General features: G+C 44.0%; 1 long non-coding RNA gene across 1 annotated transcript in view; it reads right to left on the reverse strand.

The window, feature by feature from the left end:
• Positions 1–460: 460 nt before the first annotated feature.
• The window catches only part of LOC133625388 (uncharacterized), a 173,345-nt gene continuing 160,319 nt past the window's right edge, over positions 461–13,486 (reverse strand). Inside the window, exon 5 of the long non-coding RNA XR_009818693.1 lies at positions 461–589. This is a non-coding gene — a long non-coding RNA (uncharacterized LOC133625388). The remainder of the gene's footprint in view (positions 590–13,486) is intronic.

The following is a 13,486-nucleotide window of genomic DNA, read 5'->3' on the forward strand; positions in this document are numbered from 1 at the left end:
TCTTAGGGCTGGAAAATGTACACTTCTATACACAACATTGTTCCGACATCCCTCTCTCTATCTGTTCAGAGATACCACTAGATATATTACAGGTCTTAGGGAATCTATCTTCAAAACAACCCAAAACATCTCTTCCCTTTCTTGTTAGGCACAGCAGTAGAAGAATGAACATTATCAGATGCTGCTTGTCAATTACAGCCTTTGTGCTGTTTACAGCGTGCTGATAGTGCACTACAGGAAAAACACCCATTTCTCTAACAATCATGGAAACTTCTGCTGATTACAGGGACTAATAAATCAATGTAAAAGCACCTTTCATATTTGAGCCAAGATACAAACTTTCACCCACCCAAAAAAGCACAAAATCATCAAAAATACATTTTCCATTTAACCAACTTGGCAACACTGAGTGGTAGCCATGACATTATCCAGTGTACTTACAACTAAGTGCAGAGGTAGGATGAAGCTTCCTCTGTACAGTCCTTCCAAGGTACCCCATGAGCAGGACACTGAGAGTATCACTGAGAACAAGGGCTGTACAGCAGTGTTTGCCTTGACAGATGGTAAAGTCTCGTCCACCTGACATCCCCTATAAGAAATTTGAACAACAATCATTTAGGACCACTAAAACCTCACTGCAGCCACTCATGTCTCATCCCAGTCTGCTCAGTCCTGAACAGGAGAACACACTTAACATTTCAGTTTCATTCCAATCACACTTAACATTTCAGTTTCATTCCAATCAGCATAAAGCAGCACTTTTTCCCCAGAGACCAGAAAGCACACTGGTGGCCAGTGTTGGAGGCAGGGGAGTAACATGGAGTTCACAGATATAAAAGAACCATTTCATAACTTGTGACAAAATTTATCTGAGCAAGTCTACTGGAGCTAGAATGTTAACTAAAAAGGAGCAGATGAAAACAATTTTTCTGCCCGTGGTCACTCAGCATGAGATAGTGGAAGGAAATGACAGTGAGTCATCTGAACATGGGACACAGAGAAATCTGAAGGATACAAAACCCAAGAGATAAAGGCCAGTGTAAGCTACTGATGAATCCCAATGGAGTCACAGCCAAAGAGAACTGATCTTTAATCCTCTTGACTCTAAAACACAACCCATTTCTTGAACTACATCGTTTCACATTAGCTTTAAAGATTTCATCTGAGGCTAAACATTTGCATTCATTACCATTGCTGCTCTAAACATGGGGAACACGGCCACACAGCTGTAACAGAAACGAGCACATATTGGAGCTGGTCTTGCATCTATGTCACCACATTTGCCTCTGCACGCACCGACGTGCACAGACATACCACAAGCCAATGAATGATATTTGCACACAAACTAGATAAGGTTTGGTTCAGGCCTGGGAGAGGGCTTGTGCCTCCAAAAGGGATTCTTTTCTTCCTCAGTTCACCTAATGAAAGCTACTTGCTCTCTGCTCCTTAGTGTTACCCACACTATTTAATGCTCTGCAAGTGTTTACAGAAATAAAACACATTCCCTCCCTCCTTTTTTTGACCTACATCAACGGAGTGAAAATAATTACATGCTGCCAACTAATAAAAATGAAGCACCCAGACTTTGATAAAATACCAAGCAAGGTGTTCTGTTACAACACACATGGATTCCTAAGCTGTACTTTTCAAATATCTATGTATTCCCCTAAAAAAACAAGAGGGTACTATTTACGTTTTGTACGTAGGCAAAGGATAAAACCCTCACGCTGCAAGTATTTACAGCCCCATAATTTACACTCTGGTGTCATAAACCAGCCATAAAATATTTTAGAGATAGCCATAAAACCGTGATCTGAGTTCAATCTTTTCAAAAGCTCTGCTTCCAACTCAGCTGTTAGGGTCTGGGCAGGATTATTTCTGTTTGATCAGTGGCAAAGTTCACATGTGGTTCACCCATTTTCTGATGCGGCCTCTCCCAGCTCAGCCTTACCCCTGTGTCTGGGAGGGGCTGGATATTTTGCTGTGAAGGCTTTAATCTCAAGAGGTTTGCATCATCGAAGTCAAAATGCTTCATCTGACATACATGGAAATCTGGGGAAAAAAGGCAGGGCACTTCACTGAACTTTTACAGGGATTTCTGATGGGCTGTGATGAATGTGGATTTTGGAGGCAGGTCTTGCAGCAGAGTTTGCCCCCAGCTCTCTGGATTTCATCACTTCCAGAACTTGCACCTCTGGGGCATTCACACATTACACCAGCTAAAGCCTAAATTTCCCCAGCATATGTGAAACTCAGTAACTTGTGAAGCCTCAGAGCCTTAAACCTGAACAGACCCAGGCAATCTGAGTGTGGAAACTGGAGGCAGACCCCTGGGATCTGACTCCTACCTCCCCATCTGGGCTGCCAGAGCAGCCAGTGCCAGCTCCATGGGAACAAGTGACATCCCAGTGCCTTGGTGGGAGACACTGTGCCCATCTTGCAGGCTGCAACCAGGTTCCATCTGCTTTTAGGTGGTCTTTGTACAGGGAATATGTTTTGTTTTGGCTCTCCAGTTTGAAGTCACAGGTCCAAACAGTAAACTAAAACCAAACTATCACTCCAACCCCACCCAGACTGAAAAGCTGAAAACAAGCAAGGTGTCACACATATCAGAAAACTTATTTGAGAGAACAAAGAGGAAGAATGAAACAGGCCACACTGATAACATGCTTCACCAATTAATCACTTGCAACAGACTGCATTTAGAAGTTCTTTGGGGCTTGAGTCTACACTCAATTCACTACAGTGAATGACTGTACCAGTGGGACTAGAAGAAGATCAGACATTGTAGAAGATGAGGCAGCAAGCTATGACAATTCAGTACAACACCACAGTAAACACCAAGTTTACACCTCATGGCAAGGTGTTTAAATCCAGCCCACAAACAACACAGTGGGAACAGCTTTGATTCCGCTGTTAACTCTCAGAACTGCAGTGAAAACATTTTCCTCATAGATCAGTAGGGTGTTACATTAAGCACAGGGATGTACACACTGGAAAAAAAGTATGGCAAAGTGGCAGACTACCACATAAAACACTAAGGCAAAAGCTTGGGTTTTGGTTCTCCTCAGACTCGCTTTTTTAACTTGACCACAGGAAACAGGTTACAAAATACCACCTTGTCCAGTGAGAAATATTACAGTCAGGAGATGGAAAACAACACAATTAATCTTATTGCTTCTTTCTACAAGGTATAAATTCATCTTAACATTCGGTATTTTTTATAACTCCATTTCCAGAAAGCTGGGCTTAAGTAATTTCTTTTAATTTATGTTTTTTAAGGTTATAAAAATGTAAACAGTCTGCTAGAATTTGACCAGGCAAGCATCGGTGATGAGCGAGAAACGGATTTCAGATGGCTTGGCTGCATGCTTCACGGGAAGCATGGTTTGGTTTTGGCTTTCAGTGGTAGGTTATACTCAGCTTGGAAATCAGCAAAGTCAGTATTTCAGGATGTTCGAGATTCCTGGAAACCTCTAGGAGCTGTAACATGTCAGGCCCTGATTTGGGAATGAGCTTACCTGTTACACCTCAAGCACAAGTCCTCACATCTTCAATACACAAAACCTCAATCAAGCATTCAACTTTGAACGTATTAGAAGCACTTTGCTGAACCGGGAAGGATTCTGGATCTTTTTAAAGAGCAGTGTTGTTAATTGACTGCAGAGATGTTCTGTCTTACAAAGCCTCTAATGAGCTGTGTCTGCTGGCAAGCATCTCTGGTAGCCCACGGAAGCCAGCTGGTCTGCAGCAGAGCACAAGGGAAGCTGCTTCACCTGTGGGGTAACCCACCTCCCCAAATCCTGCAGTACAAGTTGCTGCTCACTCCAAAGGGATTTGTTCCCGTGTGTACCTGGCCACTAGCCATGATAAATTGTAAAAAACCCCTCTCCATTTCAGAGTCATCTGTAAACTAATGCTGAAGTGATTTACTTAAATGATAACTTTTACGGTGGAAGAATATACAAGGCAATAAAACGTCTTTTACAGCTGGTTAAGCACTGAAACAAAGCTGAGGCATTTGATAACTGCAGAGGGGTTGCTGGTGGATATTCTGATGCAGTGAGTATTCCCATAATAAAAGGAGATAAAAAATTCAGACAACACAATTGTTTCCTTCATGTTGTTTCATCATTCGGAGCCGCACGGACTCACACTCATCTGCAGAAGCCCATACCCAGGATGCGCAGTTTGGGTACAAACTGAACAGGAAAAGGTTTTCAAAAACATAGATCTGTTTGAGGCCAAGCAAGTAAATAATTGATCAAAGCCACATCCTTAGTGGAAAAGGAATGATACGATTAGAAAAGACGTTTCCAAAACAGTTGCCTTGGTACCTGCAGCCACTTCACGCTCAAGAGGTCACACTCAGCCATGGTGCAGGCAAGTGCAAAGCATTTCACTTCTAAGTAGTTCAACCCACTACAGAAACTATCCCAAGTGTTCAATTACCCATTTTATGCATGTAAATATTACTGAGTATCATTACAGATATTTTTCTGAGAAGCTCAACTGTCTGCTTAAGGAAAGACTACGTCATGGCATCAAGGAAAGACTTTGGTGGTGTTAGTCTTGGGAATGTTGCTATTTCTAGGTGGTTGAGCAAAATGCTTCTCTTTTCATAGACCACTGTATCACAGTGCCTTCAAGCAAAAGAATCTTGAAACTTCAGGTTACTCCTGAAGCTTCTCATGCCCCTCTTCTCAAATAAAAAGCAAAATCAGAGGAATTCAAGCAAACTTCCCTATGATTTTAACTGTAGCAAAATCAGTTTGACATCATTATTCCTACTTCTTCTTCCCAAATCTCTTTGTACAACTTCCTCGGGTCAGATTTTCACTGCGTGTACTCTCCGTGCTCCCTCTCCACACACAGCCTTTGTGCAATACCAAACATCAGCCCCTACTTTCAGATGGAACTTTGACATAGTACTGGCATACAAATGAAAGACAGTATTTTCTCAGTTTAAGCTGGTTATTGTTTCTTCAGCTCCAGCAAACATTCCTGCTTACTTTGGATGGGCAACTGGTCTATAGTTTCTGATTACAAAGGATCCTATGCATCCTATGTAAAGTATCCTATAGAAAGGATAAGCTAAAAAAAAAAAGTGGGGGGGGGAATACTTCTCCAAACTGTTCTGAAAACACTGGATCATACTCTGGAGTCGCTATCAGCAATAATGCACAAGGTTAGCTTCAACCCCTTCAGCTGTAGATCCATCAGACCTCAGCACAGACTGTACCATTCTGACACGCTCTGAGTTATTTTCATTGTGACTCCTTGAATAAGGCCGTTGCTGTTAAAACTCATTTCTTTTGTGTTTGAAAAACACTTGTAGAAACCCCCAACCAAGGGGACAGGAGTGTTGTATTTGACATGATTTTCTTTTGTCCTTTTGAGGACGGAGTTACTTTTGGGTACACTGGCAGAATCTCTTATGTAACAAGTGACAAAGTGGCACATGTTCTCTTAGTGTCACTTTATTCAAAATTGTAAATCAAATTTCTTGCTGTTGTTCTTTTTTTTTCCAGTAGCATTTTACACTAGAGAAGGAAGAATTGTGTAGCTTTCTGGTTCTTCAACCATCTCCAGTGTCCCGTAAATGACATCTGAAGGATGGAAAGAGTGTCAGCTCTTCTACCACCACAATATTTGGATTCCTACTGACATGTTCAAACAAATTTTGAGAGACTGAATTCAAACCAAGCCTGAGTACTTGTGGTTTTCTTAGCCCACAACCAACTTCTCAGACTTTCAGCTTGCGAAAGTCATCGGAACATGAATAATTCTTCTCCCTTGAACCCCAAATACTCCTTTCTCATTTATTTGTCTTCCTGTAAACACATTTTTCGCTTCAACGCAAAGAAGTTGCATCCTACACATCTAATCAGTGCCAGAGTACTTCAAACCTGCCTTTAATCAAAACTATAGTGTCCATACTATTCCTATATGCAGCTACCACAAGTATGTACCCGCAGGAGCGTCTTTGCCTTTTTAAATTGCTGTGGGGAAGCCTGCATTTTTCCACACATCCTTTTCTACTTAGCAATGAATAATTTATCTCTATAAATTTAACCTTCAAAGATACCTCATATCTAAGCCTTAGAAACAACAGGCAGAGATGAGCCATACTCATTCTGGCATGACAGAGTTTACATCATGCCCCTGTGTAAACATCATCCCTAGGTTTAATGTGGCCCCCTTTTTTCCTCTTCCAGTGAGGACCCAAATCTGGGGCAGCATGCCAAACTCCTGCACGTTTAAAAGCATGTGCTTATTTTGGAGTTTGCTTTTTTGAGGACACAGTTCTGTTCCCACCTTAGTGCCTTCCCTGTCCTTTCCTGCTCAACTCACCTCCTTTCTTACAGGTTGTTTTTCCCCTCACTCACACTCCAGTGGGTTGTGCACACAGGGCTGAAGACTTGCACTGATTTAAACACAGAAGTACTTGGCACTAGAGGGAGTGTCACAAAGAGATGATCATAAAGATACCAGTATTTCAAGCAAGACTTTTTTATTTCCTTTTTTTTCTCCCTCCCTACAGTGGACACTGTGAAACAAGTGTCTCCTTTTCTCCCTCACACAGCCTATTCCTGTGCTGCTCTCCCTTCTCGACATGACTGCAAGTCTCATGACTCGAAGACACAGTTCCCAAAGAGAAATGCTCGAGTGAGAATGTCATGACCAGTTGACCACAAATGCTACCATTATTCATCATTGGGGCCGATTATTCCTGCCCACCACATCGTTATGCAAAGGCATGAGCTAAGAGTATGGGAAAGGCTGGCAAAAGGCCTCTTTAAGAAGCATGCCAAATTTCACCGATTCACTTCATGAACAAAGCGCGCCCACCGAGGTCATCTTTATACATTCCAAGTACTTCATCGCTACAAGGAGCCCAGGTGTTTGTTTCTGAGTCTCAGTGCACACATTTCCCCGACTTACACTTTCAAAAGAGGGGACTAGATAATATAACAGCAACAAGCAACATGGAAAGAGAGATTCAGATCTGTTTTTTCCATCGCTTCATTCGCCACTGCGGTCATTTCTCTTGGCAGTGACGTTTTAAAAGCTGTGAGAAGAGGCCAGAAACAAGGTTGACTTTCAGATATTTTTTCTTTGTTTTTCTAGTTTTTTCTTTAAACTTGAATGCTGTCAGCCTCATGGTTAAAGGGAATGTTTAATCCTGGGCAGGCCATTTCTTTTTTTCTAGGGTTTATAAAGGGAAGTAACTTTATCACTCAGAAAGGAAAAAGAAACAACAACAACAACATACACTAACAAAACACATCAAGAAAAATGTCCCTCAAGGGAAGAATTCTTTTCAATTAGAGAGGAGACTAATCAAAGAGAAAATGACAGCAACTCGTTTTGAGGGCACCCAGTAAGCAATTACACACGTACGTGACAATGAGCCACGCACGGCTTAAATACGCTGGAGCTGGACCCACACGGTCTTGCAGCTCGGTGATTTCATAGGGATGATCTCACCCCGCTGCCTGGGATCATGGAGGGGGGGCAGGAATCCTGCAGGGCTGTCATCACCCTTGTATTAGCAGTACTGACACAACAGAGGGCAAGCAGAGGAGAAGCGAAGTGGTACAGCAAGGTGTGACAAGGCCAGAGCTTGAGACATGTCTGTGCTGCACCCATGTGAGCAGCCTCAGAGGATGCTGAGATAAAAGAATTGCATGCAACCGGTTTCTCATCACAGTACAGGATTTGAAATGAAGCTGCCAGGGATCCTGGCATGAGCAGAACCATGGGCACCTTGTCTTTGGCTTCAAATTGACCAAGTAAAATGCCCCCTGGAAAAGAGAGTTTGCTGAGGAACAGCACAGGCAGCACAAGCTTTGCTTCTGCCCCTTCTGCCTCCATGGCTTGTGTCCTTGATGTGTCACCCATGGAAGAGGCAGGAATCACAGAATCATTTATGCAAGGCAGGTCCTAGATTTGAAAGTATTTTGACCTAATAAAAGGTATCTTAAATTCACAGCACTTTGAGATTCAGTGCATATAGTTTCAGATAAATACCAGCTCCCAAAGAGATGGCTTCATGCTTCAAGTATTTTGACACTATGGCACGCTGCCCACAGGCCCCACAGGTTGCTTGAAAGCAGGAGGAGGGGAAACTAATGCATAGCAAAGATTTTGCTAACGTGTCCATCTTACCCCCAGTCAGCTTGATTGGTTTGATTCAGCAACTGGGAGGAGGTACAGAGAAGGAGAAATACCTCTCAAGATGCACTGATTTGGTGCATTATCCCCAGTTTGTACCACGCTCAGACTTCCAGTCTTTCACCCATGCTAACCTTTTGCCAGTTCAACACACTCAGCAGTGTCCATGACAAAGAAGAGAGGCTGTAAAACATGATTTGTCTTCTTCACCTGTAATGGGGGGCTCTCCTGGCTGCATCGTGTCCTCAGCAGGCACAGAGGGCCTTGGGAGGGGGACAGAGGGGAGGAAGAGGGATGAGAAAGTAGTAGGTGCTCTCCCTATGCCAGGCACAGAAGAAATGACCAGTTGTGCACCTGGGGAAGGCTGGCTGCTACACAGCATGCCTGGAAATTAATGCTTTAGGGCAGCACACAGCCCCAGAGGTATGAGGATGGCCAAGGGCCTCCCACAGGTCTAACAAATAAAGGACTGAGGGAGAGATGGAAGAAGTTGCTTATGCCAAAGGGAAGGGGAAAAAAAACCCAACCAGAACCAGCTATTTCTTCCCATCCCATTTTCCTTTTGCCCTCGTGTTCCGTTGTGAGGAAAAAGCCTCACATTCCAGAATCCTGCTGTAAGGTTCCTAGCAGAGAGGGAAGGACAAGCACAGGGGAATTGCATTTACTCCAAAGGTTGCATGTTTTTTAACTCTATTTCTCTTTAGCTTTTTTTTCCCCCCTTCCCTCTAAAGCTTTGAACTTCTTCTGTGTGTTTTCCATTTTAAATACATGTTGCAGGAGAAACAATAGAAATCAGGTCCAGGTTGAATTCCTGTGGCAAAGCCCCCTAGCCCTGAGCTTCCCTTTGGCACACATCTCGCTAGCCTACAGCTCCTCCACACCTCCCTGAGACTCAGGGGGAGGGAATAAGAAATAACCCAAGCACCTCCCACTAATATCACACCAATTATTCATTTCCACTGTTGCTCTGAGATCAAGAAACCAAAATTGTCCAACTACAGCAAAACAGTAATATTATGGGTTGATTCTTCACACTTTACTGGCCATTTTTTGCTCCCTGTGTGGCTTCTCTCCTCATCCTTTCTCCTGCAAGACACCATCCCTTTCCTCACTACCTCTTTCTTAGAAGAGCTTTGCAGTGCAGGGCAGATGCCAGACCACAACCTCTCTCCTGACCTCTCTCCCTCCTTCTGCAGCCAAGCAGGATGCGTGAATGAGGTTTGGTGCTGGTTTCCATGGCAATGCAATCACACAGTAAATGCACAGCTCACATAGGGGTGTTTTTTTCACAGAGGTGCAGGAAACAATAGAGCTAAGCTTAGGACATATAGGAGTCACCACTGCAAAGCATTTCACTTCATGTTTTCCCATGTCTACCTCCTTTTTTTCCTCTGCAGGAATTTGTCCTAAGTACCTAAGAGCACGAGTTTCACACATATATGTGGGTGCACAGAGTGTAGCCATGCAGACACACAGACACAGGAGATCACACACTCTATACACAGTCAAATAGTATCTCCAGTGACCCCTCTTTACCCTCTTATGCCTGTGAGAGTTTTTTAAGGGCTTTCCTCAGAACCATAAAGCCGGAGCTTTAATTCCTGACCTATTTCCAAAGCTCAGCGAAAGCCAGCACAGATGTGTATGTTCAACCCACAGAAACATCCTGTGATTCTGGTAAAGCATCTCTCAAATAAATAAATAAATAAATAAGTGGATCTGAACTTGCCAGGCTAAGCACTCTGAAAGCTCAGAGAGCAGAAAAAAAAGTCACCAGGAAAAATAACAGTCATCCTTTGGTTTAATGTTTTCCTTTTAAAAAAAAAAGTGGTTGTCACTAGATGAAAGTGCTTAAAGGTTCAAACAAAAATCTGAGGGTTTCAAACTTCCAGCATGGGTGTAGCATCTGGTAGCTAATCCTTTCCTTAGATCATAGAAGGACAGAAAACCCACGTTGCTCTGGATATCCCTCGGCTCCATCATCACCTTCCTGCTCCTTTTCTGCCAAAAGCTCCTCAAAGGGGCTCGAGACATCCCCAGGAGACCACCACAGATGCATTTCTTTAGGGCACAGGGTATTTTGTGCAAAAGCCTGCGATCCTGGCATGCTGCACAGCCAGTTGCCATCCTTCAAGGCTCATTTTTGGGCTGGCTACTGTACAGTTCCCCAGGATGAGGCAAAGGGCTGATATAACACTGAGTCATGACAAAAAAAAATCCCCTATCTTGCCAATATTGGCCTGTAAAGACCATTTGCCAGAGAGGAAGATCTTACTCAACCTGCAACTAACAAAACACACTTCTCAGGGCTTTTTAGCACTCTCATATAACTGTCTTCCTCAAATGCCAGACATCAAAGACTAATGTTGCCTGACGAGACATAATTGACACAATGACAAGCAAGTATCTCGTGTATCATCACATAATCTCTTTTTAAGCAGCATGGCAACCTTTCCAGCTATCCACACTTCCTTTAAACATTTCACTTGCAACGCAAGGAGATGAACTTTAAAATTGGCAGTTTGGGATAATGAAAGCAATGTGATGTCTTTGTCTCATTTTGCTCCTAACCAGCACCCGTAATTTGCACTTAATTCAGATTATCAGCGTACCATGACTATAAAAGGGAGAAAGTTGCACCGTTGGATGGTAAAAGGAAAGATTTAAATGCTGCTCAAATCCTGGCAGGTAAAATATGAGCACACAAAATACAGTGATCAGTCAGCTTTCATACCTGGGGTGAGGAAATGGACACGAATGCATGGAAAGTTTCCACAAACTCCCTTCTCCTCTCACATACTGCGTGGAAGAACATGCCAAACCCCAAAGGAAACATTCCCACTTTGGCAGGGGTTGGAGGGGGCAAAGCATACCACAACCTTTCCTTAAATAGTTCTCTCCTCCTTTAAATAGAGCGTGTGGGCTCAGCCCGTGACTCTGCCGCAGCTGAAATACTTTGCTAACCTCGCGCTGGAGTCTCAGGAAAGCAAAAAGCAACCCTGACAAACATCTGTCCCCAAACATGTTACTTGTGTAGGTGTGCTTGAAAAGTGGCTTTTCATCTGCTGAGAAAAAGGGGTGCCCTTGCTAGGAATGCAGCCCGATTCAGCCCAGGTCATCTGGAATGGCTCAGCTCAAAGGTCCTGCTCTTTATCCACACAGCTAAGGAACTGCCCGGCTGCCCTGCCTTTAGAATCAAACTGGCTTACCATGGCAGAGAGACAGAATAGCATCAAAAGAAATGCTCTTACCGGGGCTTCTAAATGAGAAACCATGCGAGCAAGCTGCTGTCTGAGGGAAGAGGAAAAGGTTTCTTTGGGCAGATTACACTATTTAATTAATTAAGGCACATACCAGAAGCAATTCGAGCTCAAAGACACAACTTGACTGAAATGACAGGCTGGGCCAGAGCCCCTCAGCACACCTGGTTTGGAAAACCACAGGCAGTGTGAAGGGCTGAGTTCAGTCTGCTATGGAAAAAGCAGACAAAGAGACCCCCAAAATGAGTAAATTAGCACTTTGCACATATGGACGGGTCACACTGGGATTAATGTATATCTCCCATCTATGGTATATATCTATATCACAGAATCAGTGACTCTCTGATGCCAGTTGTGCCTTTAGCCACATAAAAAGGTAGAAGGGGGGGTTGCACTGGATGATCTTTCAAGGTCCCTTCCAACCCTTAAGGTGCAAAAGGCTTTTACCATAGCTTTTCCTACAATCACACTCAACCATTACAATGACTACATTGACCTAAGAAATGTCCAAAATGTCAAGGTAGCTATTAAAAGTGCAGAAACAAAACCACAACGTGTGCCCAGTGACCTGACTCTCCCTGGGCTACCTCAGATTTCCAAAATCCAGCAGCCTGCCTGGGCTCACATCAAATTTGTCTTCAAGAGTCACACAGATCAAGCAGCACCATTTTCACTTTACTCTAAGAATATGTCAAGTAAGGTCACAAATGATGTTGCTCCCTTCTACCTTCTTCACCAATATCTCCCCCTCCCCAAAAAAAGGGGGAAGGAAATGTAAAACATCAGCTAATAAAACAGCTACTTGAAGAGCAAATAGGAATGGCTTGACTTTGCTAGAGATAACTGGGACCTGAGCTCATTCTTTGCATTTCCAGCCAGAGGTCTATACTGGTAGCTGCTGTGGCTCCTCAAACCTTACCCAAAAACATGAGGCATTCCTGGGTTCCTCATTCAAAGGCTCCATTTAGTCCATGTGAAATGACCTGAGTCTTCCTTTGAAAAACTGAGAAATCAACGTTTCAGTGTGCCCTTGATGCATGCTGCTAAGGCTGAGCCAACAGCAGACCCAGAAGGGCACACTGCAAGCCAAGTTCTTCCTACGTTTTAATTACAGTTTACACAAAATGAAAGGCAGGTTAATAAGCTCAGTTCATAAAAAATTAATAAGAAATGACATTTTTGTACAGAAGATCAGGGGACTCGGCCTTCCGAGGGCTGAGCCGAAAAACATATTACATGCAGAAGTCGCCTAGAGTCCTCAGCTGGGAAAGAGGAGGGAGCAAACAGGGCAGGGGGTGGAGAAAAGGACTGGGGATTTTGTTTAATAAAACCTTCTTTTCAGAGAGCAGGGTTTCTCATTAAGCTGCTCCCCCTACACCAGAGCAGCAGATTCCAAAGGTTTTCTCCCATGGGATGTTTGTTTCGAGACCACCGAACGCGTGTAACTCCACAGACACGGGAAGCAGAAGAGAACTGCTTTGAGCAGGAAAGCTGGAAAAGGCAGACAATGGTTGTCACCTCCAGATAGTGAGAAAGTGTGCTTTCCCCAGGGACCCGTGGCCACCCATATTTCATGTGCATGAGTCAGAACACACTCTGCTCCGGCCACTGCTCCCCGCTACTGCAGCTGCCTCAAAGCACTGGGTGGCCCTTTGCTTCAGCTTCAACCACCCTGAATGCTTTTATATGGAAAACGTGAGTGCAGAGAGCTGGGTGGTGTTCAGAGTGGGGTGGCCTGAAAAGGAGGGGGAGTTGGGGGTGTCCCCTGCCAAACCCTGAGTCACAGCCTCGTACCAGGGAATCCTGTGCAGAACACCCTGCGTTGAGGTGCTGCACATCAAGGAAACGCCACCCCAGACCTCCCAGTGACACCACCAAAATCACCCCAGCAGAACACATGCTGTAGCTAGACCTTCCTTAACAGCACGCTTTGGCTCTCTCATACAGCACTAGTGTTTCCAGCAAGCAGAGAGCATGAGAACAGCTCTGCATGCCAGGGCTTGCTCTGCACCCTCTTCTCTCACCTCGTCTTCAGAGCTCCACGTCCA

This window comes from Colius striatus, chromosome 4 (genome assembly GCF_028858725.1).
Source record: "Colius striatus isolate bColStr4 chromosome 4, bColStr4.1.hap1, whole genome shotgun sequence".
In the NCBI taxonomy this organism is placed as follows: Eukaryota; Metazoa; Chordata; class Aves; order Coliiformes; family Coliidae; genus Colius; species Colius striatus.